Below are 18502 nucleotides of genomic sequence, written 5' to 3'. Positions count from 1 at the left end.
AGGACGACCAGGGGTCACTTTCGTTGCCCTCTTGGTTTTGGTGGGTTTTGGCTGGCTTCTTTACCACAGCCTGTTTTATAGCAAGGTCTTTGTGACCCGTATCTTGTGCTGACCTCCTAATCTCATGCTGTGGCTTAGAATGCCTATCCTGCTGAGAATGAAGTCCCTAAAATAGGTCTCAGCCTTATTTTATCCAGCCCCTACTCAAGATGGAGTTGCTCTGGTTCAAATGCCTCTGACAGTAATAAACACAATTTTCTGATCCATAGGTGAAAATCATTTGGCAAATTAATAATAATGATAATCAGTTGGGGAAGGAGCAGGAGCAAATAAATAAATAAAATCATGATAATCATATCAGCTGTAGATAACCAACACATAAATCCACATAGACTCCTAGGATTTGGCATAGTTTATTTGTATTTGTGAAAATCATAGCTAAAGCTGTGTAAGTACATCAAGGTTCACTTTATCATTTGAAGAATTGTCCTATTATGTTTTTGTTTTTTGTGAGGTGGAGTCTCGCTCTGTCATCCAGGCTGGAGTGCAGTGGCATGATCTCTGCTCACTGCAACCTCTGCCTCCCTGGTTCAAGTGATTCTCCTGCCTAAGCCTCCCGAGTAGCTGGGATTACAGATGCCTGCCACCATGCCTGGCTAATTTTTGTATTTTCAGTAGAGATGAGTTTCACCATGTTGGCCAGGCTGGTCTTGAACTCCTGACTTCAGGTGATCCTCCAGCCTTAGCCTCCCAAAGTGCTGGAATTACGGGCGTGATCCACTGCACCTGGCCTTATTATGTTATATTTTACTCTCAAAAAATAAGACTATAGTCTTTTGAGTAAAAAAAGTATTTCAGCCTGGGCGAAGTAGCTCACGCCTGTAATCCCAGCATTTTGGGAGGCTGAGGCGGGTGGATCACGAGGTCAGGAGTTCAAGACCAGCCTGACCAACATGATGAAACCTCGTCTCTACTAAAAATACAAAAATTAGCCAGGCATGATGGTGCGCGCCTGTAATCCCAGCTACTTGGGAGGCTGAGGCAGGAGAATCGCTTGAACCTGGGAGATGGAGGTTGCAGTGAGCCGAGATCAGGCCTCTGCACTCCAGCCTGGGCGACGGAACAAGACCCTGTCTCAAAAAAATAAAATAAAATAAAAGTATTTCAGAAAAGTATTTCTTTCCTCTTTGAATAGATCATATCTGATCATATCTGACTGTGTGCTTTTAATTTATTTCAGAATTATTACCATGTGAAGTTAGATCTGAATAAAAAACAACTGTCATTCCCCAAGGAATAATATACAAGATAGAAAATTGCTGTCATTCTGCATTTATACTGACAGACAATTACTAAATGAAAGATCTGGGATTTAGATTTTACTTCATTTTCTGCAGTTGTCATGCAAAGCAAATGTCTATTTTCATCTGGGAAATAGGATACATTTAAAAAATCAGATTAAAAGATGCATATAGTTGAAACTGTGTGTAGCTTCAAACACTGGAGAATATTCTTAATGTAATGTTTTATTCTTCCTCATTATTAGCTTCCATTATCAGATATGGATGAAAGGAAAGGACAATTTCTGAAAATTACTTTTTCAGAAATCATGTGGCCAGGCGCAGTGGTTCATGCCTATAATTCCATCTCTTTGAAAGGCTGAGGCAGGCAGATCACTTAAGACCAAGAGTTTGAGACCAGTCCGGGCACTATAACAAGACGTTGCCTCTACTAAAAAATAAAAGAACTAGCTGGGCATGGTGGTGTGTGCCTGTAGTTCCAGTTACTTGAGAGGCTGAGGTGGGAGGATTGTTTGAGCCCAGGAGGTGGAGGCTGCAGTGAACCATGATTACACAACTGCACTCCAGCCTGGGCAACAGAGTGAGATTCTGTCTCAAAAAGAAAAAAAAGATACAGGTCATAAAGACCTTACTGATAAAACAGGCTGTGGTAAAGAAGCCGGCCAAAACCCACCAAAACCAAGACGGCAATGAAAGTGACCTCTGATTGTCCTCACTGCTCATTATACGCTAATTATAATGCATTAGCATGCTAAAAGACACTCCCACCAGTGCCATGACAGTTTACAAATCCCATGCAACATCAGGAAGTTACCCTATATGGTCTAAAAAGGGGAGGAACCCTCAGTTCTGGGAATTGCCCATCCCTTTCCTGGAAAACTCATGAATAATCCACCCTTTGTTTAGTATATGATCAAGAAGTAACTATAAGTATGCTTAGTCAAGCAACCCATGCCACTGCTCTGCCTATGGAGTAGCTGTTCTTTATTTCTTTTTTTTTTTTTTTTTTGAGACGGAGTCTCTCTCTGTCCCCCAGACTGGAGTGCAGCGGTGCAATCTTGGCTCACTGAAACCTCCGCCTCCCGGGTTCAAGTGATTCTCCTGCCTCAGCCTCCAACCTTGGCCTCCCAAAGTACTGGGATTATATGCATGAGCCACCATGCCCAGCCTCCTTTACTTTCTTAATAAACTTGCTTTCACTTTACTCTATGGATTCACCTCGAATTCTTTCTTGCACAAGGTCTAGGAACCCTCTCTTAGGGTCTAAATCAGGACCCCTTTCCAATAACAATAAGGCTACTGTAACTAAGGGACTGAACTTATAATGTTACGATATTTTCAACAATTTTAATTTAAATAGCCACCAGTACTAGTGGCTATTGCTAACCAAAAATAAAATTCTATGCCTGCCCCTGCAACCAGCTGAACAGACCCCTCCTCTTGGTCAAGGGCATTCCAAAGTTAATATGAAACACTAATTCAGGCCGTGATGGGAATGGGTGGTCGGACATGCCTCATGCTACCTTCCTCCCTTTGGAATTCAGGTACAGCAACCAGCATTAACATTAAAACAGAGAGCTTAAGACTGACCAAACAGACTTTTAGTAGCAATACGATACCAATGTGATAGATAGCAAGCTCTGAAATAAATTGAAGAATTTTACCCTAAAATACATTTCCCTGCAAAGCTGTCAGTTGGGAAAATCTACATTCTGTAGAGAATCCCTTTCCCTTTCCAGGTCTTTTTCCTGATCCAGGAGAAATTAACTAAGAATCTGGCACATTTTTAAGTCTGATAAGAAACATTTCTCATCTATTCTCTCTCAAGCCACCTACTTGGAGGCTTCATCTGAATAATAAGAACCTCGGTCTTATTAAATGTCTTAATCTAGACATTTCCTTCTAGAGATTTCAGGTCTTTAGATAAACTCTTTCAACCAAGTGCCAATCAGAAAATCTTTGAATCTGCCTATTCTTACCAGAAAAGGATCTGATCCTGATTCTATGAGAGGGTTCTTGGATCTTGTGCAAGAAAGAAATCAAAACGAATCCATAAAGTGAAAGCAAGTGTATTAGAGAAGGAAAGAAACAAGGCTGGGCGCAGTGGCTCATGCCTGTAATCCCAGCATTTTGGGAGGCCGAGGCAGGCGGATCACTTGAGGTAAGGAGTTCAAGACAAGCCTGCCCAACGTAACGAAACCCCGACTCTACTAAAAACACAAAAAGTAGCTGGGCATGATGGCTGGTGCCTTTAATCCCAGCTACTTGGGAGGCTTAGGCAGGAGAATCGCTTGAACTGGGGAGGTGGAGGTTGCAGCGAGCGGAGATCGAGCCACTGCACTCCAGCCTGGGAGACAGAGTGAGACCCTGTCTTAAAACAACACCACACAAAAACAAGAAACAAAAGAACAGCTATTTCACAGGCAGAGCAGCAGCATGGGCTGCTCAACTGCTTATATTTATTGTTACTTCTTTTTGGCGGGGGGCAGGGGGCGGGGGGGTTGCGACAGAGTCTTGCTCTGTTGCCCAGGCTGGAGTGCAGTGGCATGATCTTGGCTCACTGCAGCCTTCGCTTCCTGGGTTCAAGTGATTCTCCTGCCTCAGCCTCCCAAGTAGCTGGGATCATAGGCGCCCACAATCACACCCAACTAATTTTCGTATTTTTACGCGGAGTTTTGTCATGTTGGCCAAGCTGGTCTTGAACTCTTGACCTCAAGTGATCCTCCTGCCTCAGCCTCTCAAAGTGCTGGGATTACAGGCGTGAGCCACCACACCTGGCCATTACTTCTTGATTATATGCCAAACAAGAGGTGGCTTATTCATGAGTTTTCTGGGAAAGCAGTGGTCATTTCCAGGAACTGAGGAGTCCTCCCCTTTTTAGACCATATAGCGTAACTTCCTTACGTTGCCAGGCATTTGTAAACTGTCATGGCGCTGATGGGAGTGCGTTTTAGCATGCTAATGCATTATAATTAGCATATAATGAGCAGTGAGAACGACCCGAAGTTACTTTCATTGCTATCTTGGTTTCGGTGGCGTTTGGCTGACTTCTTAACCACAGTCTGTTTTATCAGCAAAGTCTTTGGGACTTGTGTCTTGTGCTGATCTCCTATCTCATGCCGTGACTTAGAGTATCCTAACCTCCTGGGAATGCAGCCCAGTAGGTCTCAGCCTTATTTTACCCAGTCCCTATTCAAGATGAAATTGCTCTTGTTCAAATGCCTCTGACACTATCCAGGTAAGTGTAATCCAGGTTTCAAAAACCTGGATTCCAGTTGTCTCACCTTTCCAGATTAAACCAGTGTACATCTTACATGTATTGATTGATGTCTTGTGATGTCTCCCTAAAACGTGTGAAACCAAGCTGTAGCCCAACCAACTTGGGTGCACGGTCTCTGGATCTCCCGCGACTGTGTGATGGGCCATGGTCACTCATATTTGGTTCAGAACAAATCTCTTCAAATATTTTACAGAGTTTGACTCTTTTCACTCATACTATTATATCAGACAATGCAGCTCCAGATCCTAATATCCTAACTTAATCAAAAATCCTAATTTTGCCCATTAGTTCAATTACATTTGATACTAAATGTATCCTTTGTCAGATCTACTGTCAGGAAGCCAAATGGATTTGAGATTTGCCTCCTCTCCAGGTTCACAGAGACCTTAGGGTCAAGAGCTGAATGAGAGAGGGAGAATGAAAGCTTAGCTAAGAAATGGAATTAACTTAAAAATTTTTTCAATTTTAATTTTATATTGCGTGTCATCCTCGCTCAGGAGCCATGCTAATCTCTGTATCATTGCAATTTTAATAAATGTGTTCCGAAGTGAGCATGAAATTTAACATTTAAAAAAATGTCTGTAGGGCCAGGCGCAGTGGCTCACACCTGTAATCCCAGCACTTTGGGAGGCCGAGGTGGGCGGATCACCTAAGGTCAGGAGTTCGAGACCAGCCTGACCAACATGGAGAAACCCCATCTCTACTAAAAGTACAAAATTAGCGGGCGTGGTGGTGCATGCCTGTAATCCCAGTTTCTTGGGAGGCTGGGGCAGGAGAATAGCTTTAACTCGGGAGGCGGAGGTTGCAGTGAGCCAAGATTGCGCCATTGCACTTCAGCCTGGGCAACAAGAGTGAAACTCTGTCTCCAAAAAAAAAAAAAAAAAAAAAAAAGTACGTGGTAGACCTGGAGGCACATAATCACTTTTTGGAATACAGTTTGTCACTTTTAATTGAAAATAACTAAATAATGTCAATGTGTAACTGAAGATCAGATGTCAAGGTTGGGAGGAGAGCATCTTCCCTTAAATGCTGTTTGTTGTGACAGAAGCACATGCTATCATCGAAAGCAAACAAAAGAGAAAAACAAAAACCCTGGGTGTCAATAGTAAACAGTGGCTACTACACACCTACAGAAATTGGATTTCCTGTTGGCTATGGGATTCTAGTCAAGCAAGGTCCAAAGTCTTTGACATGTACTTGAATGCATTTACAGTAAATGAGATTTAGAAAGCTAATCTTTTCCCAGAGGCAATGCTGCCTAACTATTGTCTGGAGATGCTCAGGGACCATCCCTAGATTCCATTAAGAAGTGGTTTCTTCAGAGGTTGCAGTGAGTCCAGATTGTGCCATTGCACAATACCCTGGGCCACAGGGTATTGTTTTGACTCTGTCAAAACAAACAAATAAAAGCGATCACTTAACATGTACCCACCGCAAAATGAGCCGTGAGTTGTGACTCCTCTGAAATGCAACTGGGGAAGGGAGACTGAATCACAGCCGTGAAAATGTGGTCACAAAGGACAAAGAGTCAGGGTAAGAGTTTGCCAGGTGGCTCCAGTCATGTGCTGCGTCAGAGCGGTCGCCGGGGCAGGCTGACACACGTCCTCCCACGGGCTAGGCGGGGGTGGGAGCCGGCCCCACAATGGAGGCTGCTGTCTCCATTTGATATCGCTTTGATAATAGGATCCTCCAAGGATATGGGTTTCCTTTGTTCTGTCTTTATGTTCAATAAGTAACTTTCCATCCTAATTTGCATTTCCAAGTGGGTTTTCCCACAGGGGAGAGGCTGTGATGACTGGTTGAAACAAGTCGTGTGGTTTTACACGGTTATACACGCCTTCCAGGGAGATGAGTGTGTTTGCACTGGACACTGTCTACACTCAGTCTTGAGAGGGTGTGAATCTGGGGAGACTGCGTCTATACGGAACCATCGCAGGCTTGGAATGAGAGGCCCGGGCTCCATCCTGAGTCTCCCTGCTCACTAATGTGTGATCTTGACCTTGCTGCTTAGCACTTCCTTCTGTGTCAACTAGAACTGATTGAGTTTTGCAGAGCTTGGGTGAAAAGTGAGAAACTTTAGGCAAAGCACTTGAGATCATGCAATGCAGTGGACACGGGATAAATGGTGCTACTAATAAATGCCACCCAAAGGAAGGCTTCACTCTAAAAATAAATACATAAATAAAATAAATGGCATAAGTGTTCCCCTGAGTGAACTGAGGGTGCAAGCCGCCCCTGGCACTGGAGTGACCCCAGACCTATGCAGTGACCTCTGAGCCCCTCAGGAACCAGCCCGCCAGCTCCCTGCTGAGTTTATTCAGGTTTGGGGCATCAGATAAAGCTGTGAAGACAGGAGCCCGGATCTAGACCCGGTTCTCCCATGAGCGGGCTCAGTGACTGAGGAAGTGAGATAACCTCCCCGGGCCCCAAGAGTCCCCGTCTATTATGTGACAGGGACTTGGACTAGATTAAATTTTTTTCTTTTTCTTTTTTTTCTGAGACAGGACCTGGCTCTGTCACCCTGGCTGGAGCGCAACAGCATGATAGCAGTTTCGAACTCCTGGACTCAAACGGTCCTTCCATCTCGGTCTCCCAAAGCACTGGGATTACAGGCGTGAGCCAATGCGCCCAGCCCTGTTTCATGATTTTAGTCAACTTGGCCTCCTGAGAGACAAAGAGAAAAGAATCACAAATCACAAAAGACAAAAGATGGGAGTAGCGGCAGAGGAAAAGGTACCAAGTAAAAGACAATAGAATGACTGGTTCCATTTCCTATATGCCCTTTCTCCTCTCCGAATCCTGTTTTCCTGGATGCTGACTGACGACACCTGTGACTGTTGCCCAGCCATCAGTGGGGTCAGCTTCAGAGCAGGTGCCCTTGGTGCGGAAGGAAAGGGCCTCTGTGAGGACGAGCAGTGAGTCTTTGCCCAGGGCAGGGCTGCGCCTGGCTGGGAGTGCCTCTGAAGTCAGACATAGGAAGCTCCTTTCAAGTTGTCTGAAGAATTTGAAAATGCTTTCCCTGAATGAAAGACGGGTCCCTTAAAATAAAACATTTTCTGGCATTTAGTGAAAATTTTATAACTGAAGTGTTGTATCAGAAGCAAGATGTAAATGGTATAAGATCCTATAGGAAAGACTGAATTCAGTTTCCCTCTTTCACAAAACCCAGGGAAGAGAGTACAATGGTGAGGGCTCAGATGGGTGAGATACTTTGGGAGGCCAAGGTGGGTGGATCACTTGAGGTCAGGAGTTTGAGACCAGCCTGGCCAACATAGTGAAACCCCGTCTCTACTAAAAATACAAAAATTAGCCAGGTATGGTGGCGGGTGCCTGTAATCTCAGCTGTTCAGGAGGCCGAGGCAGGAGAATCACTTTAATCTGGGCGGTGGGGGTTGCAGTTAGCCGAGATTACGCCACTGCACTCCAACCTGGGTGACACAGCAAGCAAGACTCTGTCTCAAAAAAAAAAAAGAAAAGAAAAAAGTCTGGATGTGGTGGCTCACACCTGTAATCTCAGCACTTTGGGAGGCCGAGGTGGGCAGATCACCTGAGGTCAGGAGTTCAAGAACAGCCTGGCCAACATGGTAAAACCCTGTATCTACTGAAAATACAAAAAATTAGCCAAACATGGTGGTGGGCACCTGTAATCCCAGCTACTTGGAAGGCTGAGGCAGGAGAATCACTTGAACCCGGGAAGCGGAGGCTGCAGTGAGCTGACATCATGCCACTGCACTCCTGCCTGGGTGACAGAGCAAGACTCTGTCAAAAAAAAAAAAAAAAAAAAAGTCCCCAGTGGCCATGATGGGGCTACATCCAAGACTCAATTCTTAGTCCTCCTCTTCCTTGACCTCTCTGGGGCTCTTGCACAGTTGATCACTCCCTCTTGCCTACATAATTATCTTCATTTGGCTGCAGGGACACTGCATACTCTTAGGTTTCTTCCTGTGTCCCTGGCTGCTCCCTTTACGTCTCTTGTCCTGTCCTCCTCACCCCAAACTCTGCCTGTCGGGGTGCCCTGGGTCCTCTCCACTTCTGGTTATTTAATCTAGTATCCTGGCCACCAATGGGCTGATGCCTCCCAATTTCATACCTCTAGCTAAGACCTATTCCTTTAATTCCAAACTTTGTGACCAACTGGCTTGATGAACAGATATCTCAAGCCTAACATGTCCAACATGGACCTTTTGCTCTTTCTTTCAAAACTTGCTTCTCACCTGACTTCTCATTTCAGTAAATGGCAAGTCCATCCTTTCAGTTGCTGCTATGGACTAAGTTATGTCTCCCATCCCAAATTTATATGTTGAATCCCTGACCCCTCATTTGACCATATTGGAGATAGGGCCTGTAGGGAGGTGATTGAGGTTAAAAAACAGTCATAAGGCTAGAGCTCTGATCCAATAGAACTGGTGTCTTTATAAAAAAAGAAGAGACACCAGAGCTCTCCCTCCACCATGTGAGGACGCAGGGAGAAGGTGACTGTCTGCAAACCAGGAAGAGAGTCCTCACCAGAAACAGACTATTCTGGCACCTTGTCTTGGACTTCCCAGCCTCTAGAACTGTGAGAAATACATTGGTGTTGTTTAAACCATCCAGTCAACATATTTTGTTATGGCAGCCTGAGCTCACTAAAATAGTTGCTGTAAATAAAAAAGTAACTGAAGCAGATCTCAATCAACTGGAGGTTTGTTTTGTCAAGGTTGAGGATATGCCTGGGAAAAAAACACAAATCACAGGAGCATCTGTGATCCTTGCTTTTTCCAAAGAGGTTTTAAGCACTTCAATATTTAAATGGGAAGGAGTGAGCAGGAGGAGAAGGAGGAAAGGAAAAAAAAGTGGGCCAGATGCGGTAGCTCATGCTTCACATGCCAGCACCTGAGGAGGCTAAGGCAGGTGAATTGCTTGAGCACAGGTATTTGAGACCAGCCTGGGCAGCACAGCAACACTCATCTTTATAAAAAAAAAATTAAAAATTAGCTGGACATAGTGGCCTGTGCCTGTGGTCTCAGCTATGTGGGAGGCAGAGGCAGGAGGATGGCTTGAGTCCAGGAGTTTGAGGTTACAGTGAGCTATGATTGAGCCACTGCACTCCAGACCCAGCCTGGGTGACATAATGAGACTTTGTTTTTAAAAAGAAAAAAGAGGCCAGATGCGGTGGCTCATTCCTGTATTCCCAGCAGTTCGGGAGGCCAAGGCAGGTGGATCACCTGAGGTCAGGAGTTCGAGACCAGCCTGGTCTCGAAACCCCATCTCTACTAAAAGTACAAAAATTGGCTGGGTGTGGTTGTGGGCACCTGTAATCCCAACTACTCAGGAGAATCACTTGAATCCGGGAGGCAGAGGTTGCAGTGTGCCTAGATGGTGCCACTGCACTCTAGCCTGGGAGACAAGAGCGAGATTCCATCTAAAAAAAAAAAAAAAAGAAGAAGAAGGAAAAACGTGGACGGAGGATAGGCAACGAGGCAAGTTGTCAGTTACATTCTTGTGAAACTTTGATTAGCGCTCAGTGAATCTACATTTTACACGTGAAAAGAGGGAGCAGAGGAAATGGCAATTATGCATTCATCTCTTGCTCAGTAATTCTACATTTTGCGTAAGATAAAGTAAGCATGTAAAATTACAGCTTACTATTGCTATCTGTTTAGGGACGAAAGGAAGGCAGTTTTTGCATGACTCACTTCCCAAGCTTAACTTTGCCTTTGGCATAGCCAGTTCAGGGTCCCGAGATCCTGGTTTGTTTGTTTTTTTTCCACATTGCCAGGGCCCAAAATGTATGATCATCCTTGAATCTTCTTTTTCTTTCACATCTTACGTTCCAATCCTGTCAAGTCTACGTTCATTCGGATTTTTTCTACTACTTATCACCAACATGATTCAGGCTGCTGTGGTCTTTCTTGGATTACAGCAAATACCTCCTAGCACAACTCCCAGCTTTGGATTCTATACTCTCAAGCCCACTCTATTATCAATAACAGCAGCAGAGCAGAGCAGTGCTTTTTAAATATAAATTTTATTTTATTTTTGAGACAGAGTCTCACTCTGTCTCCCAGGTTGGAGTGCAGTGGCGTGATCTTGGTGCTCACTGCAACCTCAGCCTCCCGGGTTCAAGCAATTCTCTTGTCTCAGCCTCTTGAGTAGCTGGGACTATAGGCACGTGCCACCACGCCCGGCTAATTTTTTGTATTTTTAGTAGAGACGGGGTTTCACTGTGTGAGCCAGGATGGCCTCGACCCCCTAACCTCATGATCTGTCTGCCTTGGGCTCCCAAACTGCTGGGATTACAGGTGTGAGCCACTGCGCTCGGCCAGATTTTCTTTTCTTTTTTTTTGTTGTTGTTGTTAAGACAGGGTCTTGCTCTGTTGCCGAGGCTAGCATGCAATAACATGATCTCGGCTCACTGCAGCCTCAATCTCCTGGGCTCAAGTGATCCTCCCACCCCAGCCTCCTGAGTAGCTGGGACTACAGGTGTACAACACTACGCCCGGCTGACTTTTTAAATTTCTAATTTTGTAGAGGAAGTGTCTCCCTATGTTGCCCAGGCTGATCTCAAACTCTTGGGTTCAAGCGATTTCCCTGCCTCAGCCTCCCAAAGTGTTGGGATTGTAGGTGTAAGCCACTGAGCATGGCCCAGAACAGTGCTTTTAATGCTAAAATAGATGGTGTGTCAACCAGGTATTGGCTCAGACCTGTAATCCCAACACTTTAGGGGCCAAGGCAGGCAGATCAACTGAGGTCGGGAGTTCAAGACCAGCCTGACCAACATGGAGAAATCATGTATTGCTAAAAATACAAAATTAGCGGGGCATGGTGGCGCATGCCTGTAATCCCAGCTACTTGGGAGGCTGAGGCAGGAGAATCGCTTGAACCCAGGAGGCGGAGGTTGCAGTGAGCTGAGAGGGTGTCATTGCACTGCAGCCTGGGCACTAAGAGTGAAACTCCATCCCCCCCCAAAAAAAAAAAAAAAGATGGTGTGTCACTTCCGTGTTAGAACACCCCATCTTACCCAGATAAAAGTCATCCTCTTTGGGAAATGGCCTACAGGGCCTGGTAAGATTTGTCTGTGCTCCCCTCCCACAGTATGATCCTGCTTTCCCCACCACCTCCGCTTCCCCAACCACCTCCAAGTCCACCTTCCTCACTCCACTTCTGTCACACGGGCCTTCCAGCTGTTTCACACCCAGATTTGCACGTAGCTGTGTCCCTCCCATCTGGGCTCAAATGTTGTCCTCAGCAAAACCTTCTCTGACTACCCCCTACTTGGAATTGCAGCCCCTCCATCCTACCCTACCATCTCCCATGCCACCATCACACACACACACACACACACACACACACACACACACACACACACGCATGCACACACAGGCTTCCTCTCCTTTCCCTGTCTTGTTCTTTCCCATAGCACTGATGCCATCTAATATTGTGGTTTGCTTGCTTGTTTATTTCCTATCTGTCTTCTGCCACTAAAAGGTGAAAGCTTTGGTTCAAAGAGGGCAGGGATTGTTCTCTCTCTTTCTCTCTCTCCCTCTCTCTGTTTTTTTGTTTTTTTGTTTTTTTTTTTCAGTCTTGCTCTGTCGCCCAGGCCGGAGTGCAGTGGCACCATCATAGCTGACTGCAGCTTCAACCTTCTGGGCTCAAGTTATCCTCCTGCCTCAGCCTCCCAAGTAGCTGGGACTACAGACACAATCCACCACACCAGGCTACTTTTCAATTTTTTTGTAGAAATGGGGTTTCACTGCATGGCCCAGGCTGGACTCAAACTCCTGGACTCAAGCAATCTGCCCACCTTGGCCTCTCAAAGTGCTGGGATCCCAGGCGTGAGCCACCACACCCAGCTTCTGTGTAAATATGTGTTGAATGAATGGATAAAATTCATTTCTTTAGATTTTATTCAGAAAGCACAATATTTTGAAGTGAAGCATTTTTTAAAATATTGGTTTACCATTACTGTCTTTATTATTTGTTTTTCCTTTTTCTTTTTTTGGTAGAGACAGAGTCTCATTGTTGCCCAGGCTGAGTTTGGACTCCTGGCCCCAATCCCTCCCAAAGCATTGGGATTACAGGTGTGAACATCCACCCTGGCCCACATAACTGTCTTTAAATAAAGACTTTTACTCTTGTTTTTTTTTTTTTGAGATGGAGTCTCACTCTCAGCCAGGCTGGAGTGCAGTGGTGTGATCTCAGCTCACTGCAACCTCTGCCTCCCGGGTTCAAGCGATTCTCTTGCCTCAGCCTTCCAAGTAGCTGGGATTACAGGCATGTGCCACCACATCTGGCTAATTTTTGTATTATTAGTAGAGATGGGGTTTCACCATGTTGGCCAGGCTGTTCTCGAGCTCCTAACCTCAGGTGATCCACCCGCCTCGGCCTTCTAAAGTGCTAGGATTACAGGTGTGAGCCACCTGCACCTGGCCAAGACTTTCATGCTTTTCTTTTTGAGATGGACTCTTGCTCTATCGCCCAGGCTGGAGTGCAGTGGCGTGATCTTGGCTCACTGCAACCTCTGCCTCCCAGGTTCAAGCAATTCTTCTGCCTCAGCCTCCCGAGTAGCTGGGACTACAAATGCACGCCACTGTGCCCAGCTAATTTTTGTATTTTTAGTAAAAACGGGGTTTCACCATATTGGCCAGGCTGGTCTCAAACTCCTGACCTTGTGATTCACTCACCTTGGCCTCCCAAAGTGCTGGGATCACAGGTGTGAGCCACCGCGCCCGGCCAACTTTTACTCTAAAAAGTATCATCTCTCTTTTAATTTGCCCCACAGCTGGCTGAATCGAGGCAGTTTGAACCACATGGTCACCCCATAGCAGCATGCTATTTATTGTAGGCAAAATCCTACAAGGAAAAGAAACTTCTTGAATGCTGTGTTTATAAACCTTAAGGAAAAACAACATTATAGCAGTATTTTTAAAAAGTAAAGGTTGGGCTTGTTAAAGGATGCTTTTTAAAACAAATTAGTTGGAACACTTGGGTTTATTTGGAAAGAATTAAGCCTGTTCCCTTCCACCTGCTAACTAAAAAGGTTTCTATGGGCCAGGCATCGGGGCTCACATGCCTGTAATCCCAGCACTTTGGGAGGCCAAAGTGGGAGGACATCTTGAGGCCGGGAGTTCAAGACCTGCCTAGGCAACATAGCAAGACCCTGTCTCTACAAAATAAAATCTAAGAATTTAAAAAAAAAAAAAAAAAAAAAAAGGCTTCTTTGGGAACATGGGAAGTTTCTATTCATTTGGGATTGAATATCCCTTGGAGAAAAAGTCTATGGTATTCTGACAGTCTAGGTGGTCTTCGTGGGACTCACCTGTAGAAAAAGGAAACAACCCAGAAAAAGCAGCGGTCCCATGCGTCCCCAGTGCCCGGGACGCCCTGCTGAGAGCACGTTCCCAGGACGCCTGTAGAAAGCATTCCGGTTCCAAGCCTGCTTCATCTTCCCGCCAACTGCACCCTGACCCCCAGGAGGAAGCCTGACAGCTCTCTGGCTGCAGCCAAGGACTGTTATTAGAACACTATGTTCTAACATCCCCTGCGGAGACCGTGGACAGCATTTGCTTCAGAACCCTCTCCTCCAGGAAAAGCCTTCTGCAGAACACATCTAAAATTCTAGAAGACCACAAAAAATACTCTTTCTGACAAAGAGGATGGAAGAGCCAGGGGACTGCCTGACCTTTGACGAGGAGTGTCCTCCTTGACTGGCCCAGTCCGTGCCTGCCATGCATCTGCTTGCTCCAGCCCAGAAGTTAACCCCAGCTGCTTCCTTTTTTTTTTTTGAGACAGAGTCTTGTTCTGTCTCCCAGGCTGGAGTACAGTGGCACAATCTCGGCTCACTGCAACCTCCATCTCCCGGGTTCAAGCGATTCTTGTGCCTCAGCCTCTGAGTAGTTGGGATTACAAGCACCTGCCACCATGCCCGGCTAATTTTTGTTTTTAGTAAAGACAGGGTTTCACCATGTTGGCCAGGCTGGCCTCAAACTCCTGGCTTCAGGTGATCCGCCTGCCTTGGCCTCCCAAAGTGCTGGGATCACAGGCATGAGCCACCGCGCCTAGCTGGCTTTTTCCTTTAAGGCCAGAACTTACAATGCGCTTCTGTGACAAATCCACGCTGCCTCCGAGGCTCCGACTTGGTGGAAAGATGGTTCTGGAGAGGCCAGTCTTTGGGCTCAGCTCCTGTCAGCCCTTGACTGTGAGGTCTGATGGACTCCAGCTCACCCTGTCAAATGTGCTTCTCTTGATGAATGTCTCTGCTCATTTCTGAACACGTTCTCAAACAGACTGCTAAGTAACGGGTGTGACTTCAACCTTCAGTGGCAGCAAAGGAATAAGAGCAGAATATAATGGATGTTTACAGAGCACCTTGAATACAGTCCCCAGACTCCAAAGGTTGCTTTCTGTTTAATGCTATATGACTGTGGGTGGGTGTAAATGAATTGCTTAATATATTTTAGTATATTGCTTAATTTTGTCAAAATTGTGACAGAATTGCTACATGTACCTGCTTTTAAAAATCCAAACAGCTTGGCCAGACATAGTGGCTCATGCCTGTAATCCCAGCACTTTGGGAGGCCGAGGCGGACGAATCAAGAGGTCAGGAGTTCAAGACCAGCTTGGCCAAGATGGTGAAACCCCCTCCCTACTAAAAATACAAAAATTAGCCAGGCGTGGTGACACGCGCCTGTAATCCCAGCTACTCGGGAGGCTGAGGCAGAGAATTGGTTGAGCCCGGGAGACAGAGGTTTCAGTGAGCCGAGATCGTGCCACTGCACTCCAGCCTGGGCGGCAGAGTGAGACTCCATCTAAAAAAAAAAAAAAAAGAAAGAAATATTCCAAATAGGCATGACAGGTGTGGTGGGTGACTCATGCTTGTAGTCCCAGCACTTTGGGAGGTTGAGGTGGGACAATTGCTCAAGGCCAGGAATTCAAGACCAGGCTGGACAACATAGTGAGACTCCATCTCTGCAAAAAAAAAAAAAAAAAAAAAAAAAATTGGCTACACGTGATGGCACGTGCCTGTAGTCTTAGCTACATGGGAGCCTAAAGCAGGAGGATGGCTTGAACCCAGGAGCTCAAGGTTACAGTGAGCTATGATCACGCCACTGTACTCCAGCCTGGGGGATAGAGCAAGACCCTGTCTCTACTTTTTTTTTTTTTTTGAGACGGAGTTTTGCTCTTGTTGCCAAGGCTGGAGTGCAATGGCGTAATCTTGGCTCACTGCCACCTCCACTTCCCAGGTTCAAGTGATTCTCCTGCCTCAGCCTCCCAAAGCGCAGCTGGGATTACAGTCATGCACCATCACACCCAGCTAATTTTTTTGGTATTTTTAGTAGAAATGGGGTTTCACCAACTTGACCAGGCTGGTCTCGAACTTCTGACCTCAGCCCGCCTCAGCCTCCCAAAGTGCTGGGATTACAGGCATGAGCCACTGCACCCAGCCCTCTAATTTTATTATTATTATCTTGTAACTAAAAAGTAAACTTTAATGTCGAAAATGCAAACTTGGGGAAGACAGAAAAGATCACACACAAGGCTGTCACTTCACACTTGGAAGGTTGCACAGCGGCCAGGCAGAGGCGCTTCTCACTTCCCAGACGGGGCAACGGGATGGAGGTGCTCACTTCCCAGATGGTGGGCAGCTGGATTATTATTATTATTTTTTAATCCAAATTGTACAGAAAGTCTTCATGAAAAGCAACAGCTCCAGGCTCCACCTCTCTCTGCCTCCCTCACTCTCTCTGTCACCTTTCAGCAGGGTACTTTAATTTTACATAGTCATAATTAACTTCCATTGTGTTCTTCTCTAGAAACACAATAAACCTGGTGTGTTCTATCTACAGACTTATTCCAAACATTTGAGACAAATAAACAGTGCTTGTTATGCAAATGTCAAGGCTTTTTAAGATCTTTTGGTTCTAACTCTCTGAAGGCTGTGTCCTTGGGAGATCACAAAACAAAACTCTGGCACAACCTGGCCGGTTATCTTCCAATCATGCCCTTTGGGGTGGCAGATCCCATCACGTAGACTCTCCATTCTGCACGTATATAAGTGGCTGGAGACCAGGCTTGTGAGGCACAACACAAAAGTTGTGCAATTGCCCGGGAAGTAATTACTGACTGTGTCTTGCTTGCTGCCTTGCAATAAAAATCAGGGAGAAGGACACCACAGCTCCACCACGTTCAGGTTGCCAGAAGGCCCTCAGGGATGTTAGGCTTTAGGACAGGAGAGCCAGCAGAGATGGGAATCCAGGCTGCGGTTCAGCTGTTCGTGCCTGATGTCATTCTGCACCAGCAGCAAGAAAACTGAAAACATAAGAACGAGGCCAGGCGCGGTGGCTCACACCTATAATCCCAGCACTTTAGGAGGCAGAGGTGAGTGGATCACCTGAGGTCAGGAGTTCAAGACCAGCCTGGCCAACAGGGTGAAACCCTGTCACTACTAAAAATACAAGAAATTAGCAGGGCATAGTGGTGGGCACCTGTAATCCGAGCTGAAGAGGCTGAGGCAGGAGAATTGCTTGAATTACCTTTTTTTTTGAGACGGAGTCTTGCTCTGTCGCCCAGGCTGGCGTACAGTGGCCCACTCTCGGCTCACTGCAAGCTCCGCCTCCTGGGTTCACGCCATTCTCCTGCCTCAGCCTCCCGAGTAGCTGGGACTACAGGCACCCACCACCACGCCCAGCTAATTTTTTGTATTTTTAGTAGAGACGGGGTTTCACCGTGTTAGCCAGGATGGTCTTGATCTCCTGACCTCGTGATCCACCCGCCTTGGCCTCCCAAAGTGCTGTGATTACAGGCGTGAGACATTGTGCCCGGCCTTAAATTTTTTAAAATTTTTTTAAAAAAGAAAGAACATGTGGTATACATATCACAGAATTTTATTTTATTTTATTTTATTTTATTTTATTTTATTTTATTTTAAGACAGAGTATCACTCTTGTTGCCCAGGCTGGAGTATAATGGCACGATCTCGGCTCACTGCAACCTCCACCTTCCCAGTTCAAGCGATTCTCCTGCCTCAGCCTCCCGAGTAGCTGGGATTACAGGCATGCACCACCAAGCCCAGCTAATTTTTTGTATTTTTAGTGGAGACGGGTTTCTCCATGTTGGTCAGGTTGGTCTTAAAATCCCGACCTCAGGTGATCTGCCCACCTGGGCCTCCCAAAGTGCTGGGATTACAGGCGTGAGCCACTGCACCCGGCTCATATCACAGAATACTACTCAGACGTACAAAATAATGAAATCATGTCTTTTGTAGCAAGATGGATGGAACTAGAGGCCATTATTCAGTGAAATGTTCAGTGAAATGACTCAGAAACACAAAGTCAAATATTGCATGTTCTCATTAGTGGGAGCTGGACAATGGGTATCCACGAGTGGAATAATAAACATTGAAGACTGAGAAGAGCTGAGGGTTGAAATACTACGCATGGGTACAATTTTCGCTATTCAGGTGATGGGTTCACTAAAAGCCCAGATTTTACCACAGTGCAATATATGCATGTTAAGAAATCTGCACTTGTGCCGCCTAAATATCTAACAAAAAATTATTTTCAGAAATAGTACTTTTTGTGGGGCATGCTGGCTCACACTTGTAATCCTAGTGCTCTGGGAGGCCAAGGCGGGTGGATCACCTGAGGTCAGGAGTTCGAGACCAGCCTGACCAACATGGTGAAACCCCATCTCAACTGAAAACTACAAAAATTAGCCGGGTGTGGTGGCATGCACCTGTAATCCCAGCTACTTGGGAGGCTGAGCCAGGAGAATCGCTGGAATCTGGAAGGTGGAGGTTGCAGTGGGTTGAGATCACACCATTACTCTCCAGCCTGGGTGACAGAGCGAAACTCCGTCTCAAAAAAACAAGAAAGAAAAGAAAAAAAGAAAATCATGCTGGGTACAATAGCTCATGCTTGAAATCCCAGCACTTCAGGAGACT

At 45.9% G+C, this 18502-nt stretch overlaps 1 protein-coding gene and 1 non-coding gene across 2 annotated transcripts in view; both read right to left on the bottom strand.

Annotated features, from left to right (window-relative positions):
• The window catches only part of CCNY (cyclin Y), an 876528-nt gene that overhangs the window by 622840 nt on the left and 235186 nt on the right, over nt 1–18502 (bottom strand). The window lies entirely within an intron of this gene.
• LOC126963448 (U6 spliceosomal RNA) lies at nt 5031–5136 on the bottom strand. The gene has a single exon (XR_007729085.1). It is a non-coding gene; the product is annotated as a U6 spliceosomal RNA (small nuclear RNA).

The sequence above is a fragment of the Macaca thibetana genome, chromosome 9 (genome assembly GCF_024542745.1).
Source record: "Macaca thibetana thibetana isolate TM-01 chromosome 9, ASM2454274v1, whole genome shotgun sequence".
NCBI classification, from domain to species: Eukaryota; Metazoa; Chordata; class Mammalia; order Primates; family Cercopithecidae; genus Macaca; species Macaca thibetana.
Note: the sequence above shows the minus strand (reverse complement) of the source record. Positions and strands in the feature narration are given on the sequence as shown.